The following is a 20,023-nucleotide window of genomic DNA, read 5'->3' as shown; positions in this document are numbered from 1 at the left end:
TAACATGGAGCTCTTAAACAGATTTACGATATTCCCAACCTTGACCTTACTACTTCCTGCATAACCAAAGGCAAATTCCTAATCCCCTCCTCAGTTTCCTCACCCGGAAAATGGGAATTAGGATAGCGCCTGCCTCACCAGTGGTTGTGAGCAAGGCAGGTCAGGTGCCTGGTTTAGGGCGTGGTGCATCATGGGTAGTCAAATATATCAGCTACAATCGTGAGTCGCTGTGATAAGAGGAGAATACATCTAAAATAGTAACTGCTGTGCGTCCCCTTAGTATTTCCAATTCCTCCTCCACCCTTTCCCAACCCACCTCACCTCACCATTCAGCCGTCAATTAAGCAATAGTTATCAAACTGTATCTTGTGTCTGAGTCCCCTGGAGGCCTAGTTAAAACAGATTGTCAAGCCCCGCTCCCAGAATTTCCAACTCAGTAGGTCTGAGGTGGGGCCTGAGAACTTGAACTTGTAATGTTTCCAGGTGATGTGGTCGCTACTATTACTTTGAGAACCCCTGGGCTAGATTATTCTGAGGCAAATTATCCCAGGGAAGGAACGCAGTGGCAGAGGAAAGGGCATTGTTTCTGGCTTCTGAGTTCCCAAAGGCTAGACTTTCAAGGGAATGAAAAGAACTCAGGGCCTATTCAATAGATTTGGGAAAAAAATTTGAGGACTCAGATTAAGGCCTCTTGTCCTCAGAACTACAGGATGATTTTCTATGCTAGAGGGGAGAGAGAGCGAGACAGAGAGGGCATGACAGGTAGAGAGGTCGTGGATTTGGACCTGAAAGGACCACATGGACAGGAGCCGAGCCAGCTTCTGCTCACCATCCAGTTTTTACCTGTGTGAATACTGTCCATCACCTGCAACCAGGAGCATTTGGGAAATGAGTCAGTGTCTGTGGACTTCCCAGCCGCGGCCTTAAGGACTCAGTCTTCCTGGTTGAGGAGTGAGGACCTCATTCAACAGCACCCAGTAGCATCCTGTGGGAGTAACGCCCACCTTTGCCCCATAGACCTGGCTCAGTCGCTGTCCAGCTGCATTGCCCGGGGCACAAGGTAACTTCACCAACAACTCCCTTTTCTACCTCCAAGGACACTTCTAATCCTTCTGACATGGAGGGTAGGAGTCTTGATCTAAACACTCAACATCCACATGTAACATGTAACCCCATAAACTGCCTCCTTAGATTTCTTGTCCCAAGCCTTTGACCCGACATAGGCAGGTGTTAAGATGATTCCATTCCATTCCAATTACCTCAGTGGGTGCTTCTGATTTGAGCACCCCATTGCACCTAAACAAACCATAAATATCATGACCACCTGCTCACAGGTGGATTGAACCTTGAGAGGGCAGGGACTGTGAAAAGGAAGGGAGAGAAAGGTTACGTTTTTTTTTTGAGGATGATTAGCCCTAGGCTAACATCTGCCACCAATCCTCCACTTTTTGCCAAGGAAGATTGGCCCTGAGCTCACATCCGTGCCCATCTTCCTCTACTTTATACGTAGGACGCCTACCAAAGCATGGCTTGACAAGCGGTACATAAGTCCCAACTGGTGAACCCCAAGCTGCCAAAGTGGAACATGCAAACTTTAACCACTGCACACTGGGCAGGCCCCTGAAAGGTTACATTTTATTGAGCATCTACTATGGACCATCCTTGTACTTGGTGCTTTTGCACAGAAATTTCGTTAAATCCCCACCACAGCTCCAACTGACATGCATAACAAACTCCATTTAACAGAGGAGGAAACGGGTTCAGAAGGTGAAAGTAACAGGCTCAAGGTCCACACTCTGAATAATGGAAAAGCCCATACTATGCACATTCTTTATCTACCAGGATGCTTTTAAACCCCAGGCGTCTCCTACCGCTCAGGACGGTGATAGCTTTTCCTCCTCTGTGCATTCGCCAGGCACTGCAGCACACACAGTCTGGGTCTTCGCTTGGTGAAAGAAGGTGCATGCCATACTCGGCAACTTGACTTGGACCAGTTAGCAGTGACAAGAGCTGGACTGGAGCTGTAGGAGTAAGTCACTTACTAGCTTTGTGTGTCCTTGTGCAAGGGACAACACTTCAGTTTCCACAACTATAAAATGGGGATAAGACTGTGTGCCTCATAGGGTTGTTGTGAGGGCCAAAAGAGATAATCATTCGAAAATCAGAATTTTTGACACCTGGAGAAAGCGTGGGTGAACTCATAAAAATTTGTACCCTGTTAACTCCTTTTCTTGGCTGTGCAAACTGATATTTCTGAATCCGAGTTTCTTCATGGAGTTAGGAGGATTAAATGAGAAACTTTAAATGAAAGTGTTTGCCACAGTACAGTAGACCCTTAACAAAGTTCTTTGACTGGTCCTTCTTCCCTTTTAATCTCTAAGTGATCAGTAGAGGATGGATGGATGGATGGATAGATGGATGGATGGATGGATAGATGGATGGATGGTTGGACAGATGGATGGATGGATAGATGAATGGATGGATGGATAGATGGATGGATGGATGGATAGATGGATGGATGGATGGATAGATGGATGGGATGGATGGATGGATGGATGGATAGATGAATAAAATGGCGCTCCACCTACTATGGGTTTTCCCAGGACTATACCTGCCTTCACTTACATTATCTTTTTAGCACTCACAAAACACCCCCGAGAGATGGGTATGATTATCCCCAGTCTGTAGAAAAGGAAACCCAGAAACCGAGGACCAGTGAGGTTGAGCACTTTGTCCAGGATTCATCTGCTGGGAAGTAGCGTCACAATTGGGTATTGAGTAGAATACCCAATTCTGTTTTAGTTTGAGAAAGGGGAGGGTGAGAAAAAAATCACATTCTCGGGGCTGGCCCCGTGGCAGAGTGATTAAGTTCGCGCGCTCCGCTGCAGGCAGCCCAGTGTTTCGTTGGTTCGAATCCTGGGCGCGGACATGGCACTACTCATCAAACCACGCTGAGGCAGCATCCCACATGCCACAACTAGAAGGACCCACAACAAAGAATATACAACTATCTACCAGGGGGCTTTGGGGAGAAAAAAGAAAAAAATAAAATCTTTAAAAAAAAAAATCACATTCTCCACGAATTTCCAGAGGTAGAAAATGAATAGAAACAAACAGAACTGGAACAGCCATACGTTACCTTCTGCATCCTTCAGATTTACATTGCTGTTAATGATTTCTGCATGGTACAGCTTTTTTCACTTTTAAAAATTAAAGTATAGTTTACATATAGTAAAATTCTCCCTTGCTAGTGTACAGTTCTGCAAGTTTTCTTTTTAAAGATTTTATTTTTCCTTTTTCTCCCCAAAATCCCCTGGTACATAGTTGTGTATTTTTAGTTGTGGGTCCTTCTAGTTGTGGCATATGGGACGCTGCCTCAACATGGCCTGATGAGTGGTGCCATGTCTGTGCCCTGGATCCGAATTGGTGGAACCCTGGGCCTCTGAAGCAGAGCGCAGGATCTCAACCACTTGGCCACGGGGCCGGCCCCAGTTCTGCAAGTTTTGACAAATGTATACAGTTGTGTAACTAACACTATAATCAAGATAGAGAACCGTTCTGTCCCCACCCAAATTTCCCGACCCCTTAACCCCTGGCAACTACAAATCTATTTTCTGACCTTAGAGTTTTGCCTTTGCAAGAATGTTGTATAAATGGAATTAAATGATATTTGGCCTTTTGAGTTTGGCTTATTTCACTTGGCATATCTGCATAGTTTATCTTCAAGTGTTTCCTAGGCACAGTCCCTTGGTTATAATTCTCATAAACTCTTTTTTTTTTCTTCTTTAGGATGTAGGGGGAAAAACTCTGTAATTTTCCAAAGGCAATTTCTCTTTAAACAGTGGAAAAAAGAGGAGGTAGGGAAAGGAAGGAAGATTTGAGTTGTTTTCTCTTTAAATCTTCTATGCCCTTCACAGCAGAGAGTCTGGTTAACTTTTCATAATGCCGAAGACAAAAACCCACGTAATCCTAGGTCATCAGTCATTCCTGATTAAACCTTCAGCAGACGCTTAGGAGTTGGGGCAGCAACTGAAGAGAAATGAGTCTTGATTTTAAGCAATAGAAGGACTAACCCCCATAAATAAGGTACCTGCTTGGAAGGCCGCTGAGACTGTGAACTGCTTAGAGGCGAGCAGAGCAGATGGGAGATGACAAAGATAAAGAATGATGTGGACTTTCACTGGCCAGCAGACTTGGAGACCAAGGAGCAAGTTCTGTATCCATCTATCAACCCATTCAGCATCCATCTATCTGTCTATCAATTCAACAATTATTTCCTGAGCACATGTGTTAATACGAGGGTGAACAGGATATAGTCCTCCTGCTCCTCAAGGGGGTCACAGGTAGGGCTTCCAGATACAGTTGTATAGGGCGTACACTGCATAACTTCAGGGGGCACTCTTTACATCATTGTCTCTTTTGAGCGGTGAAATGTATAACCCATGCAGCTATGCCACAGTCCAAAGAGGAAGATAAGCAAGTAAACAAGCAGTTGTGGTACAGTGTTTAAGATAAGTAAGGAGGAGGACTGTGGGAGCAGAGAGGAGGGATACTTCATCAAGTCGTTGGTCGTGGGGGTGGATTTCACATAGGCTTCCTGGAGAAGGTGATATCTAAGCTGAGCCCTGTGGAAAAATTGGAGTTAGCCAGGTGAAGCTGTGGGAGAAAAAAGTTTCAAGCAAAAGAAACAGCGTTTGAAAAGCCCTGGAGGCAAGAGAAAGCTTGGTGCATTCAGGGATCTGGCAGAAGTTTATGTGGTTGGAGGGAGGGATGGGCGAGGAATATGACAGATGAGTTTAGAGAGATTGGCAGGGGCCACATCACAAGAGGTCTTATAGGGCAGGCTAAGGAGCATGGACATTATCCTTAGGGCAGTGAGGATCAACTGAAGGAGGGACATGACGTGGACTTCGTTGCCCTTTAGAATGATCACTGGCTGCTCTGTGGAAGGTGGATTGGAAGGGGACCAGACAGGAAGTGTGGAGTTTAGTTAGGAGGCTGGGGCAGTAATCTAGGTGCAAGATGAGGGGGCCCAGAGTAAGGTCCTGGTGATGGGTTTGGAAAGAAGGAGATGGAGATGAAATATGTTAGGTGGCAGAATTGTCAAGATTTGGTGATTGGTTAGATACCAGAGGCAATAGAGAGGGTAGGAATGACGGGTGACCCCAGGCTGCTGGCTTGACCCTTGGGTAGATAGTGTGGCCATTTCCTGAGCTCAGCAAGGGCAGTGAGGTTTGTGGGGAAGATGATGAGCTCCATGTGGGATGTGTGGAGTTGGAGGCGCTGGTGGGGCCCACGGGTGTTGATGAAGGTAGCACATGTAGCTGGTGCTCAGGAGGGTGCTATGGGGGTCCTCACACCCCTACAGGCACTGGAGGTGATCACTCAGGGACCCTGAAGGAGTGAGAAGAAAGAAGACCTAGACCAGAACTCCAGTAAGCACTGGCATCTAAGGGACACCCTGAGGTCAAGGAGAGGAGACTGAGGGGAGCGCCCACCATTTGCTTCTTTGTCCTGCTGCTACCGCTTCCTGGGTTTCCAGGTTTGGCTTTGGCCGAAGTAGAGTGCGGTCAGGGTGATCTCTGAGCTCTTAAAATATTCATCACTGCACACCCGACTGTGGGCTTCGAGCCCGGCAAATAGAAGTGCTCATCAGATGTTGGTTGAAAAAAAATGACTGAAAGAATAAATTAAAAAGCGTGACTATAAAGTGCTGAGACTTCAAAACAACATACCAGTGTTTGTAAACCCAAAAACACGCAAAGAAGTCGCCTTAACGAATATTTATCTCCATATGTGAAAGGCTTTTAAATCTATATGCAAAGACAGATACTGTATAGAAAAAGATCCATATTCTGACTACATGAAAATAAAAAATGTAACCAAAAAAAATCATTAAAGATTGAAAGGCAAGTGACAAATTAGGGAAAGTGAAGTACATGACATACAAAGGGCTGGCTGCCTCACTTTACAAGCATTTCTTACAAGAAAAACAAAGATAAATGCAGCAATATGAAAATAAGCAAAAGTCATGGATAGGCAACCCACAAAAGAACAAACACAATAACAAATCTATAAAAAATTTCCATCTTATTAATGATCAAAACAGTCACCTTAAAATAAGATAACATTTTCCACTTACCAACTTGGCAATGAATTTTGAAAGTTCTAAAAATATGCATACTCTTTGATCCACCAGAAATTCCATATCTAGAAATTTATAGTAAGGAAAAATCAGAAATGTACAAAAAATATATACAGGAATATTCATTGCAGCATAATTTTAATAGCAACAAAATTGGAAACAACAAAAACAATCACAGGAAATTACAAATAATTTATGTTTTTGTTTTTAATCTTTTCTACTTTCCACCTTCTACAGGAAAAATAAATGCACTTTGCAATTCAGAAAACAAATAAATGCTGCTTCTCTGGAAAGGGAAAAAAAGTCACCTTGACTACAAATAATCTTTTGGGAGGCTGCCAGCGTTCAAAATCTTCCACGGCCGCCTCTTTAGCAGTCTTCAGAGCTGGTTTCTGGGACACATAGGAAATTGATCTTATTACTCTATCGTCATCATTTCGTTTTGGATCAAATACAGCCCTGATTCAGTTCCATCGCCCACCTGATTCATCTGCCTCTATACCAAACAACTCTAGGGTCTTGTGAAAAACTGCTCTCCCAAAGGAGAAAAATTTCCCCTTTACTGAGGAAATGCAAAGGAATGTTGTTTGGATTTTAGGAATATATATACATGTATATTTAGGAACATATACATGCTTATCACAGCACATGGCATATGGAGCTCAATAAACAGTAGCAGTTGTTATTCTCATTTTCTTATTTGCCTTTATTTATTTCCACCGTTGTCTAGGAGGCCAGATTGCTGAGGCCAGATGGGTGAATTCTCCAGCCAATGCTTTTGATAAAATACTGACTCATTCTTTCAGTTTTTTGGGTGGACACTCTGTAGCCTCCCACTTTAAAATGTCAAGATTCCAGGACCCAGAGAAGCAAATGAATAATGTCCAATTAACTGCCCTAGCAATACCTAAGGGCTGTAGGAGCAGACACTGTAATGCCTCCATGCGCATCAGTATACGATCTTTAAGATAAAAGGCTGAGGGGGCGGGCCCGGTGGCTCAGTGATTAAGTGCCCACGTTCCACTTCGGCAGCCCGGGGTTCGCTGGCTCGAATCCTGGGTGCAGACATGGCACCACTTGGCAAGTCATGCTGTGGCGGGTGTCCCACATATAAAGTGGAGGGGGATGGGCATGGATGTTAGCCCAGGGACAGTCTTCCTCAGCAAAAAGAGGAGGATAGGCAGCAGATGTTAGCTCAGGGCTAATCTTCCTCAAAAAAAAAAAAAAAAAAGGCTGCATTTGGGGCTGAGCCTTGGTCTCACTGCCATCTAGGGGTGAGGAGGGGAAGTGCTGCCACTCCTGTCTGGTAGTACCACTTGGAGAAGACTGTGGATTGCATAATGTCACCTCTAGAGGGAGCTCAAGCTTGTCTTCCCCAACTCCAAAACTGGGTCTGGACGGAGATTGAAGATAAAACGAATCAACGCACAGACCTTGGAAGGCAACTGACCTCCGTTTGAATCCAAGCTTTATGACTTTCTCTCTCTGAGTCTCATCCTCTGTTAAAATGGGGATATAATAATGGCTATTTCATGGTGGTGTTATATGATCAACTGAGACAGCAAAACTAATCACCTAAAATAAGATCTGATACAATGCAGGTGCTCCGCAGATGGTCTCTCTAGTGAAAGATTCAAAGCACATGATTAGGCCATACTGTTTGGGGGGGGTGGGGGGCGTGTAAAGAGATCGTAAATAGAACTGGTTTGCGGGGGGTTGGGGGAAATTCTCTCGGTCTTTTCTTTCCTTGAAATTTCAGGATTGTGCTTCTCTTTCTTCCCTCCAAGGAATCCAGTGCTGGGGCTGCCTCCCCCACAGGCAGGCTCTGGCCCCTCCAACGGGGAAGACCTATCCATGTTGGAGGGAGTGGAAAGGAGGGGTGGAGCGGATGGCTCAGGACAGAAGGTCTGCATAGTCAGAGAGGCAGGATCAGTAGGTGGGACTGGAAAGGGGAACCAGGGATAGCAAATAGTTTTCGTTTTGCGTATGCAATCTGACTCTGGGAGTGCATGAATGTGCTGAGAAGGAATCTGGAGTTGTGCTCAGGCATGAGTGTTGTGATCAGTTAGCAGTGTCTGCTGTGGTTGTGGGATAGGAGACTGGTGGCACATATGCCACATAGTTGCCCCTTTGTTTTTTTCTGGCAAAGTGCTACTCAATCGTGGTGCAGGGACCAGTGCTGATCTGTAAGCTGTTTGAAACTCATCTGGACAAGGTAAGAACCGAAATTGAGAGTAAGTGTTTAGAAATTTTTAGGGCAATTTGACAGAGTAATTTTATTGAATCTAGTTGAATCTATATTGAATCTATTGAATCTAATAATAAAACACTCAGGCTTTTATTTTGTATGTCTTTCCTCTTATTTTTTTCCCTAGTAATTCACTTTTATTGTGTTTTATAGAATTATTGGTCTATGACAGATTGGAAAAAGGAATGGTACTTCACCAGAGACTTTAAGAAGCACTGGCTAAGAGCTTCAGGCCCAGGGGGCAAAAGAAGTCCTTTCTGCTCCTCTATGGACCACCAAGCTTATTAGGATAGGAGGCGTGGGTATTGCTTAGATTTCTGCAAATCTCCCTCCGGAACCTGCCATGGGAAGTGATGGTGGAGAGCTCAGGAGTTTGGAATCCTGGCTGCCTTTGCCTCAGAAAATTGTCAATAAACTGAATACTTCCATTTGTTTTTTTTGCCTTTTGTCCTCCCAAAGGTTGATTCTTTTGGGAAAACTGAGGCAGCTCAACAAATACAACATAAGTTCTCACAAAAGTTTCCTAGGTGGAATTGTTGGCATGTGTATGTAACCTCCCGTGGAGACTATGGGAAGAGAAGTCACACATTTGGATGTGTTTACAGGCCTCCCATGTGGCAGGTCCTGAGATGCACTGCTGAGTAAATGATACAGATGGCAAGTGTGATGGCCTGCCTGCTATCTCGGTTCTGAATCCTTATAGCTAAGGATATGTTTCAGCTTAGCTATAGATTAGGGCAATCTGATTTCTACGGCAGGCTCAGCAGTCTGAGGAGTAACAATTCCCAGTAAATCATTTATATTGAAATAATAAAATAAGAAGTCTATGGTAGAGAAAAGCTGAGGGCTTTGCAGAGAATTGTAGTCATGTGGGCAGACAATGCACAGGGAGGGTGAGTAGGTGGATGACAGCCCTGCCCCTCAGCTGGGAGCCCTTCCCACTCCACCCAGAAGCAAGACTCTCTTCTCTGCAGCTGAGGCTTTGCACAGTAGCTGCACAGGCTCCATTCCCAGGGAGCTGATAGAGGTCGCATGTCATGGTGGTCCAGAGCCCAGGATGGAGTCAGATAGAAGTGGGTTCAAATCCTGATCCACTGCTTATTAGCTGTGCCATCTTGAGCAAGTTGCCTTATCTTTGTGACTCACAGTTTCGTCATCTTTAATATGGTGCTAACATTAAGACCTCCTCCTCAGATACTCAGCATCTAAGCTGACGAACACTGAGGGCCCACTGGGGCATTCCCTTAGCACACTCTCATAGGGGTGGGCTCTAAAAAGAGTTGAGCTGGGTTGAATGTGAGAAGCCATCTGGTCAAACTCTCTTATCTTTTCAGGTAGGGAAACTGAAGCCCAGAGAAGGGAGTGAAATTCCCTAAGATTAAGCAGCCAATTAGTGCCAGGATTGGGTCTAGACCCCACATTTCTAGACTTGCCGGCTAGCTAAAAAATTCAAAATTGTTATCCCAGTTCAAAAGTGCTCTGAAGCCAAAATGGTTTCCTAGTTTTTTGCTTACTCATGTGTATTGCCAGGGTCCCAGCTGGAGTCTGAGCAGGGATTCACATCAGAATCTTGGCTCACTAGAACACCAGTGTCTCCTGGGAAAGAGGAGAGTGAGCACCCAGTATAACAAGCTTGACTCACTAGTAAATTCTGGTCTTCACTGGGGCCATGTGCACAGTGTCCTGGTTCTCACTTGGTTCTGGGTTCAGCTCTGGACACTTGTGTTGAGGTCTTTGCAAAGAAGAGGATTGTAACTGATCTGTTTTATTAAAAATTCTATAACGTTTGAGTACGAGCAGCACTACTGTGTGACAGTTCTGACAGAGGGTAGCATGAAAGGAGGTGAGAAGCATTCCCCTCACTTGGCTGCTACATCACAGGGCAACTTGACCACCCGGAGGCTTCAGCTGTGGCAGAAGGTGCTATTGTCCAGAGGGGACACAGGAATACCCAGCTGGTGCAAGAGAGAGCAGGCAGAAGCCTGTCATGGTGGAGGTAAGTTTGAGTTATGGTAGACACCACTAGCTGCCCACCCGATACCATGCCTTCTTCTTTGCTAAGTGAACTATCATTTTGTTCAAAGAGGTAATGTGTCTGGCCCAGATTATGGATCTTGTCTAAGCCAGTTATAATAATTCTATATCCCACTTTCCCAGGCTCCCTGGAAATTAGCAATGACCACATGGCTTAGTTCTGGTCCATGTGTCCTAAGGGGCAATCTGCTCTGGGACTTCTGAGAAAGTACTCAGGGTATAAATATGGAGGCCCTTGCCTCCTTCCTTTTTCTTCCTGCCTTGAAAGTGGATGTGATGGCTGGAGCTGCAGCAGCCATTTATTTAGGATCTCCATTAGGCAAAACAAAACATCAACAAAAAATTCCTCTTATTTGTTTATGCCACAAAGGTCGGGTTTTCTGTTCTTTGGGGCAGAAGGCATTCCTAACTTGATCAATGAGCACATGTAAAGAATACCTGCTGTGGTGGGGCCGGCCCAGTGGCATAGCAGTTAAGTTCACATGTTCCGCTTCGGGGGCCCAGGGTTCACCGATTTGGATCCTGGGTGCAGACATGGCACCGCTTGTCAAGCCATGCTGTGGTAGGTGTCCCACATATAAAGTAGAGGAAGATGGGCACAGATGTTAGCTTAGGGCCAGTCTTCCTCAGCAAAAAGAGGAAGATTGGCAGCAGATGTTGGCTCAGGGCTAATCTTCCTAAAAAAAAAAAAAAACCTGCTGTGGGCTCCCAGGAATGTTGGACTTAGGAGGGAAATGGGTTTTACAGAGAGCTCTGGTGTTCTGTACAGCAATTTGGATTGTAGCATAGTAGTTAAGAAATGACCTCTGAAGCGGGAAAGATTAATAAGAGGCATAGTTATTGGAAAGGAAGCAACAAATACATCATCATTTTTAGATATGATTGTGCATGTAAAAAATCCAAAAGAATCTACACAAAAATGGTTAAATTAATAAGTGAATTTAGGAAGGTCACTGGATACAAGGTTAGTATACAAAAAATCATTTTATTTCTAAATACTAGAAACAAACAAATAAAAATGAAATTTAAAAAATCTATTTATAATGGCATAAAAGACATCAAATATCTAGGAATAAATTGAATGAAAGATGTATAAGGGTCAGCCTCAGTGGTCTAGTGGTTAAGTTCAGTGTACTCTGCTTTGGTGGCCCAGGTTTGGTTCCTGGGTGCAGACCTACACCATTCATCTGTCAGTGGCCATGCTATGATGGTGGCTCACATATAAAAAGATGAAGATTGGCAGTGGATGTTACCTCAGAGTGAATCTTCCTCAGCAAAAGAAAAAAAATGTATAAGACCTAAAAAACAAAAACAAAATCCTATAAAACATTATTGAGAGAGATTAGAGATCTAAAAAAATGAAGGGACGCTTCATCTGGAAGACTCACTATTGTAAAGATAATAATTGTCACCACATTTATTCATAATTTTAATGCAATCCCAGTTAAACAAATCCCAACAGGTATTTTGGTGGAGATTGATGAGCTTGGCAAAGAGCTAAGAACAGCCGAAGTGATCCTGAAGAAGAACAAAGCTGTCTTAATTACTGTAGCTCTATGTTAGTACTATCTGATATGAAGATGGTACATAAAGCTGTGGTAATTAAGAGTGTGGTATTGGCCCAAGGATAGATAGACCAACAGAATGGGATAGAGAGGCAACTACATGGATGAGTCTCGAACATTAGGAGGAATGAAAGAAGCTAGACACTGCAGGGTGCATACATATTATATGATTAGATTTATATGAAGTTAAAAAAGGGGCAAAGATTGTAGGATCTTAGACAGTAGGAAATCAGGATAGTGGTTATCCTGAGATGGGGATGATACTGGCCTAAAGCAAGGTTGACATGAGGGAAGCCATGTTCTAACTTAGAATACCCTCTGACTAACTCACCCAAACTGTATATGTTTGACCCTGCATGTAGCCTAGGAGATAAATAGCTGCGCTTTGGGAAATAATCCTGGCTGATACATGTACCTCCCCATAGTGATAGATGATAACTTTGTTCTTTTCTTAGGAACATGACGACCTCCTCAGAGAAGAACATCTATGTTGGCATCCATGATGGATGACAACTGAAAGACCTGGTATGGCGTCTCCCGTCACCAATGCCAGATGGTCAACGTTCCTGAGCCCCTCCTTCATAGCCCACTAGTCCTACATAACTGCCTTAAGATTGTGTGCTTGTTTAAGATGGTCTTTGGGACATGAGTCGGCCATCTTCCGATTTTGCTGGCTAATTGAATAAATCCTTTTCTCAACCACCAACTCGTCTTGCAATCAATTGGCTTTAAAGTCGCAGTGAGCAGAATGAGCCCTTGCTCAGTTACAGACGTAGGGACTAGAACTGAGCAGGAGGGCACTTCTGGGGTCTGATCACGTTCTGTTTCTTGATCTGGGTTAATTTCATTTCATGAAAATTTCTTGAGCTGTACATTTAAGACGTACGTTTTTCTGTATGTCTATTATCCTTTTATAAAATGTTTACAATTAAAATTTAAAAACAATGTGGCCTCTGGAGTCAGATTTCTTGGGTTCAAATCCTGACTTGGCCTCTTATTGTCTGTATCCTTGAAGTTACCTAATGTCTGTGTCTCAGTTTCTGCATATGCAAATTGGAATGAAAATAGTACCTACTTCATAGAACTATTGCAAGGAGCAAATGAGTTCATACATATAAAACCCTTAAAACTGTGTCCGGCAAATAGTAAGCACTCTATCAAGATTAACTATAATTATGCCTAGTATGTGACCAATTTGCAACCCAAGCCTGGTGAGAAACAAAGGTTACACTTCATAGCTAAGGAAAGAATTGGCAACAGATTAACGTCTGGGTTTTGTAGCCAAAATGATAAAAACCAAGATGGTCTCCCAAACGATTTGCTTGTTTGCTTGCTAGCTAAACAGTCTCCAAACCCAGATGGATTCAAGCCAACAAAAGAGCTTGCAATCCACCTTGGAGTTCAGTTCTTCCCTAACTAGTTAGCTAGCTCTGAACTTGAGGGAAGAGATTTCCTCATTATCTTGCAGATTAAACAAAAAGGCAATTCAAATTCTTTGCTCGTTAATTCGTTAGCTAGCCAAAAGCTTAAAATCGAAGACTGCTCCCAGCTTTTTGCTTACGGTTGCCCTCAGGAAGACATTCCTAGTTGTGAGTTGCTAAAGGACAGAATCAGGTCAAGATGATTCTAGGTCTTTGCTGGCTGATAGGATGGAAAGACTTCACCTTGCCTTTCTCCCTCCAGAGGCTATCTGCCTTTAAGCCCTCTCTCTAATTAGGGAAGGAAAGCTTTTGTCCTCCTGTGAAAGGATTTTCAGGCTTCAGGGATCAGACGCAGAGGGAGAGAATGCTGGATCCTTGGTAGAGGACACAGAACACTAGTATGCCCTGTGGTGGAGGGACAAAATAGGAGCTAGTCACAATCCTGCTCTTTAGAACAAATGTCTGCCAGCTGGTTCACAATGTCACCTGGTCTTTTTTTAAGATAGGAAATTAAATGACCACACCTGTAGTTGTTTCTGCACGAAGCCTTTGGAATAGAAGCCTTGTCTTTCCAGATCCCTGGGGCAAATTAAAACAGCAGAAAGCTCTGATGAAAAACCAGAGACAAGCTGCTCAAACAACCTCTCTTTCTCTGGTGCTGGCACCCTTCAAAGCTGAGTACATCATTTGTTTCTCTCTTTGGGGCCCTGCAGCCATCCCAAAGTCTGTCTGTTTACTCGCTGGAGAGCAGGCACTTGGAGAGATGGATGTGGGTACAGAGAAGCTGGGCTCCGTCTCCCCTCGGCTCATCTGGGATAATTATTACACTGCATAGTCAGAGGAAGAATATTTCTTTGTTTAAAGGCCAAAGCAGGCAATGATATACGAGGCTCAGCTACCAGAGTGAGAAGGAGAACACAAAGTGGTTAAGAGCTAGGGAGGGGTTCAGACCCCATCTCTGCCACTGAAGAGATGTGTGTGACCTGGGGACTTCTGAACGTGCATCCCCTGGCCTATTCAGAGGGGCCAAAAGTACCTACTCCAGGATGAAGGGAGATCATGCGTGGAGAGAACTGAGAACAGCGACCAGCAACAGCAGTCCCTCGGTGAATGACAGCTTTTATTTTTATTATTCATGTCAAGTGGTGCCTCTTATGGCTTCTGAAATTACAGCCAGTCTTCTTTGACAGCATTCTCTGCTTTGAGTCTTCCAAATGAATTTTGTGGTTGGAATGTTTGTCTGTCTCCGGTGGTCTGGCATTCTAGTTAATCAGGCCATGGACGTCTGTTCCCTGGAGACATTTCGCCAGGATAATGGGTAAGAAATTGAGTTAGGGGCTGCTACAGTTTTCTCAACATTGTCCAATCATACCTCTCTGATCTCAAGGGCAGGGCAGCCTGGCTTTTGTCTCCATCTTCAAAAAGCTGTAAGTGTGGGTGCCAGGTGAGTTCAGGCCTCAGCAGCTGCTCATGCCATTTGGAGGGTTGCCAGGGAGAGAGAGCGAGGCACGCACCCATGTTTGTCCGCCATTGTCTGCCCACAGCTGGGGGAATAAGCAGGGCGCTCTCCCAGACTAGCCCCTGCCGATGTGGTGGCCTGGCCCACTTCGTGCTTGCAAACTCTAGATTTTGACTCCAGCCTTATGTTACTTCTATGTGCCTTATTTCTGGGGTCCCCCCTCAAATAATGATAATATCTTTATAATAATAATATTAATATCAGTTACCATTTTGTAGACTCTCCCACACGATACTTGGCCCTGGGGTCACATCCTGGCTTGGCCATTTATTAGTTATGAATTCAAACTATATGACTTTTACCTAAACCAGTGGTTCTCAAACTTTGCTATATGGTAGAATCATCTGGGAAGGTTTTAAAAATTCCAATGCCCAGGCCACACCCCCCACTAATTACATCAGAATCTGCAGGAGCAGGACCCAGGCATTAGCATTTTAAGCTGACACCAATGTATCGCTATCTGAGGACCAGTGAGCTGACTCTCCAGGCCAGCCCCGCCCCTTCCACTCCGTGTGGTCCTCAGACCAACTACATCAATATCACCTGGGAGCTTGCTAGAGCTCCTGGACCTCGGGCCCCACCCCAGACCTACCGAATCAGAATCCCCGGGTGACTCTCCTGCACATTAGAGCGCATGGGAGAAGCCCTGGTCTAAGACTCGCTCTCCTTATCAGTAAAGTGGGGGTAATGATAACACCTGATGTGTTTCTCACTTACCTCCTCATGAGAGTCGCCTGGAATGCCTGATGAAAATACAGTCGTCATGCCTCACCCCAGTCCCACTGAATGAGAACATCCAGGACGAGAGTTTGTGAATCTATATTTATACCGCGTTTCTCCCAGGAGATTCCTATAACTGCGCAAGTTTGGGACATGCTGAGTTATAATCCTCAAAGGATTATTGTCAGGATTGAGAAAATAAAGCTCTATTTTTTTTATTATTGTCATTTATCAAGCGTTTGTGTGACTGAATGCTAGCTGTTTTGTGCACACTCTGATTGAATGAGATAAATATTATTGTCTCCATTTTACAGAGAAAGAAACTGACTTTCAGAGAAGGAAAGTGACTTTCTCTAGGTCACACAGCTGGGGCATGACTGAGCCAGGCTGACACCAAAGCCTGGACTCTCGCCACTCCCTGTTCTCATGGAAGTTCAGGTCATGCTTTTCTTTCCCTTCAAAAGAAATCTCGCCTTCAAGCCAGCTAATAGAATTCTAGATTCATCTACCAATTCAGGTTCCCGCCCACCTGGTTTAGTCCCCAAATATTTACTGAGCACCTAGTGTGGGTCAGACACTGTGCTGGGCGGTGAGGGTGCAACCGTGAACAAGACAAGCATGGCTCATTGGAGCTTAGAGCTCAGTGAGGGAGACAGACCACATGCGAGTCATGACATAAGAGGTAGTTAATCACAAGACAAGTGCTAGAAGGATGGCATACTCCAAAAGCACAACATAAGGGACTCTAGTCTAGTCTGTGCAGCTGGGGCAGGCTTCCTGGAGGAAGTGACTTCGAGGCTGAGGCTTGAAGGATGAGAAGGACTTACCAGGTGAAGAGGTGAGGGGAGGGTGTACCAGGCAGAGGGGCCGGCATGTGGGAGGTCTGGCAGCAGGGTGTGTCTGTGGGACCAACAGACTCAAGCTCCCAGCTTCCGACCCAGGGTTTTACCTAGTGCATCCAGCCTCTGCCCTGGTGTCGGAGTGACCTAAAATACAGCATTCCCACTCCAGCCCTCTGGTCAAAATGCCTCTGACTGGCTCAAGTCCCAGCACCTTGGCTGGGAATTCCTCCACGGCTCCCCAGGCAGAGGTAGTTAACCCCTGCTCTATGCTCCCATGGTACCTTATTCATGCTGTATCATAGCTGAGGCAGACCATAGACATGTGGGCACCTTGGGCAGTGTTTTATCGAGGATGGACCAGATTATGCTTTAGTAGTAACAGATTAGGCCTGAAATCTCAGTGATTGAACTTAACAAAAATGTATTTTTTTAATAGCAGTATTGAGATAAAATTCATATATTATGAAATTTACCGATTGAAAGTGTACAATTAATGGCTTTTGTCTACTCACAGAGTTGTGCAACTATCACCACTATCTAATTTTAGAACATTTTCATCACTTCAAAAAAGACACTCTCTGCCTATTAATAGTTTCTCCTTATTCCTTTTCTCAACCCAGCCCTAGGCAACCAGTAATCTATTTTCTGCCTCTGTGGATTTGTCTATTCTGGACACTGCGTATAAACGGAATCAAACAATATGTGGCCTTCTGTGTCTGGCTTCTTTCACTGACGATAATGTTTTCAAGTTTCCTCCATGTTGTAGCATGTATCAGTAGTTTCCTTTTTTATGGCTGAATAATATTCGATTGTATGGATATACCACATTTTATTTATCCATTCATCAGTTGATAGACCTTGGGTTGTTTTACTTTTGAATTATTATGAAAAACTTCCTTCTTTTTTTTTTCTGAGGAAGATTAGCCCTGAGCTAACATCTGTGCCAGTCCTCCTCTATTTTTTTTTGTATGTGGGACACCTCCACAGCATGGCTGGTAAGTGGAGTAGGTCTGTGTCCAGGATCTGAACCCATGAACCCAGGCCGCTGAAGTGGAGTGTGCAGAACTTAAACCACTCAGCCATGGGGCCAGCCCCAAAAATTTATTTCTTGATTGGTCGCAATCTGCTGAGAGCCCCTCCAACCCCTGGGGCAGGGTCCTCCATGTGCTGACACTCAGTGAGCCAGGCCGCTTCAGTTTTGTACCTCCACCACCTCAACACAAGACCTCTGTATTCATCATGGTGGGGGGAAGAGACAAGCAATGAGAACTCACATCTGCTCTTGCGTGCTTAGGCCTGGAAGTGACATATGTGGCCTCTGCTTACAGCCTGCTGACCAGAGCTAGTCACATAGCCCTGCAGAGTTGCAAGGGGGCTGGGTAGCTACTCCTCCTATGTGCTCAGAAAGAGGCAAAGGAGGACCAGATACCGGTGAGCACAGAAATGTCTGTCCCAGGCAGGCGAATAATTTGGCATCCTTTCAAATCCTCATTCTTCTAATATTTGTTAAAAGGGTATTTAGAGAAAAGGCTAATGTTTGGTGTTAAGGATGAAAACAAATAGGACTCCTCTTGGCAGTATTTCATCTCTCTGTTGTCCAAGCAAAACAGCTCTGGATTCAAACTTACATCTCTATTCAGCAAAACAAAAGGCTTGGGTTAATCTGAACCCTCCTCCCTAAAAGATGAGTTAGGGACCCATCATTATTGGACCGTGCTTCTTAGATATCTCATCATCTACCTAAACGGTCCATCGGAGAGTCCTTCCCAAGCACTCACAGTGCTCTGTGCTGAAGGAATCCTAGGATGGAGTAGTAGGGGCACCTAACTGCCTACCCAATGGCCACTCTCCTTTTCTTCTTCCTGAAGATAGTATAGCTTTGAGAGCTAGCCACTTACCCACTTACCGTTTTCCATCACAATAGGTGTAGAACAAAACTAAAATGGAGGCACTTATGTCAAGGACAAAATGGAGATGGTCAACGTGGGCGCATAAAGGAAATCAAACCTAACACTATAGGAATTTATAGCTCTTCTCAGAAATCAGCAGAGGACACCAGCCAATCCCCAAACACCAAGTCTGTTCGTGCCATCTCTGGACTTCCTTTCTTGCTTGACTCTGCTAACCTGATTCAAAGTAAGAAAGAAGACCACAGGCAGCCAATCAGCTGAAGAAGCCAAATAACTTCTATATTTACCCAATAAAAATCCTTAGTCTGGGAGCAACTCAGAACTCGTTGCTCCTGTAGCCTTGAGTTTCCTGGCAGGTTGAAACCTTCACAATAAACTCATCTTTCTGCTTCGTTTTATTTAGTTTGCAGAGTTTGGCTTCTGACACAGGACTCTGTTGGGAGTGACAGTGTGCTCACATGAAAAACTATATTTCTCAGTCTCCCCAGAAGGTAAGATGGCCAAATGCTCTATGCTCCCGTGCAGTACTTGGGAGGAGCTTCCAGGAAAGCTCCTGCAAGGACAATGACCGTGCCGAGTCACCTCTGTGAACGCGCCCCTTCCTACATGTAGATGTGATGACTGGAACTGCAGTCATTCTTGTCACCATGAGGTGATTTTGAGGATGGAAGCCGTTAGCTAAGCAACACTGCTTGATGACAGAGCTCTCACACCTGCCCAGAACTACCTACTTCCAGACTTTTCTTACGTAAGAGAAAGAGAAGAGAAAATAAAAATGTGTTTAAGCCATTGGAGTTGGGTCTCTGATACAGCTGGTGTTACAGTCAGTCCTCCGCTCCAGGCTTGTGGCAGAGGGAAAGAGATGCAGAAGGAGAAGGAAAGATTAAAGGTGGCAAGCATGGACAAGGAGGACACGAGGACCTGTACCCCAGGAACGTGAGGGAAGGGTTGGGTAGTGAAGGGCAGGCCACACTGAGGAAGCATCCCACATAGCACAACCAGAGAGACCTGCACTAGAATATACAACCAGGTGCTGGGGGGGGGTTTGGGGAGGAGGGGGAGGAGGAGGGGGAGGGGGAGAAAATAATAGTGAAGAGCTATGTAACACGTTCAACGTGTCAGGCGCTATTCCAGGTGCTTTACATAAATTAACTGATCGAATTCTCACAACAACCCTGTAAGGTAAATTATCATCCCCATTTTCTGAATGAGCGAACTGTGGCACAGAGACTTCAGGTAACTTGACCGAGGTCACAGCTAGTAAGTGCCAGAGCTATGATTTCAACCACCTGTGCTCAAAACTATACTCTATTGAGAAAGTCCTCTACTTAGCAACCTGATTGGGTTCTCAAAGTCTGCGCCTAAATCCACTTGCTTTAAATGCATAGTGACACTGCACAAGTGACAGCTCTGTTGAGAGAGCAGAGCTGACGACCTTCTGCTCTGGCACATGCTTGCCTTAGTTCATAAAAATGCAAGGGTATATATGGACAGCTAATCTTTGACAAAGGAGCTGAGGGCATACAATGGAGGAAAGAAAGTCTCTTCAACAAATGGTGCTGGGAAAACTGGACAGCCACATGTAAAAGAATGAAAATCAACCATTCTTTTTCACCATT

The 20,023-nt window shown here is 44.7% G+C and overlaps 1 long non-coding RNA gene across 1 annotated transcript; it reads left to right on the top strand.

The window, feature by feature from the left end:
- Window positions 1–8,057: 8,057 nt before the first annotated feature.
- Window positions 8,058–12,698, top strand: LOC106781770 (uncharacterized). The gene is made up of 3 exons (XR_001378514.3): window positions 8,058–8,360; window positions 10,275–10,389; window positions 12,448–12,698. It is a non-coding gene; the product is annotated as an uncharacterized lncRNA (long non-coding RNA).
- The last annotated feature ends 7,325 nt before the right edge of the window (window positions 12,699–20,023 follow it).

Source organism: Equus caballus, chromosome 16, assembly GCF_041296265.1.
Source record: "Equus caballus isolate H_3958 breed thoroughbred chromosome 16, TB-T2T, whole genome shotgun sequence".
NCBI lineage: Eukaryota > Metazoa > Chordata > Mammalia > Perissodactyla > Equidae > Equus > Equus caballus.
Note: the sequence above shows the minus strand (reverse complement) of the source record. Positions and strands in the feature narration are given on the sequence as shown.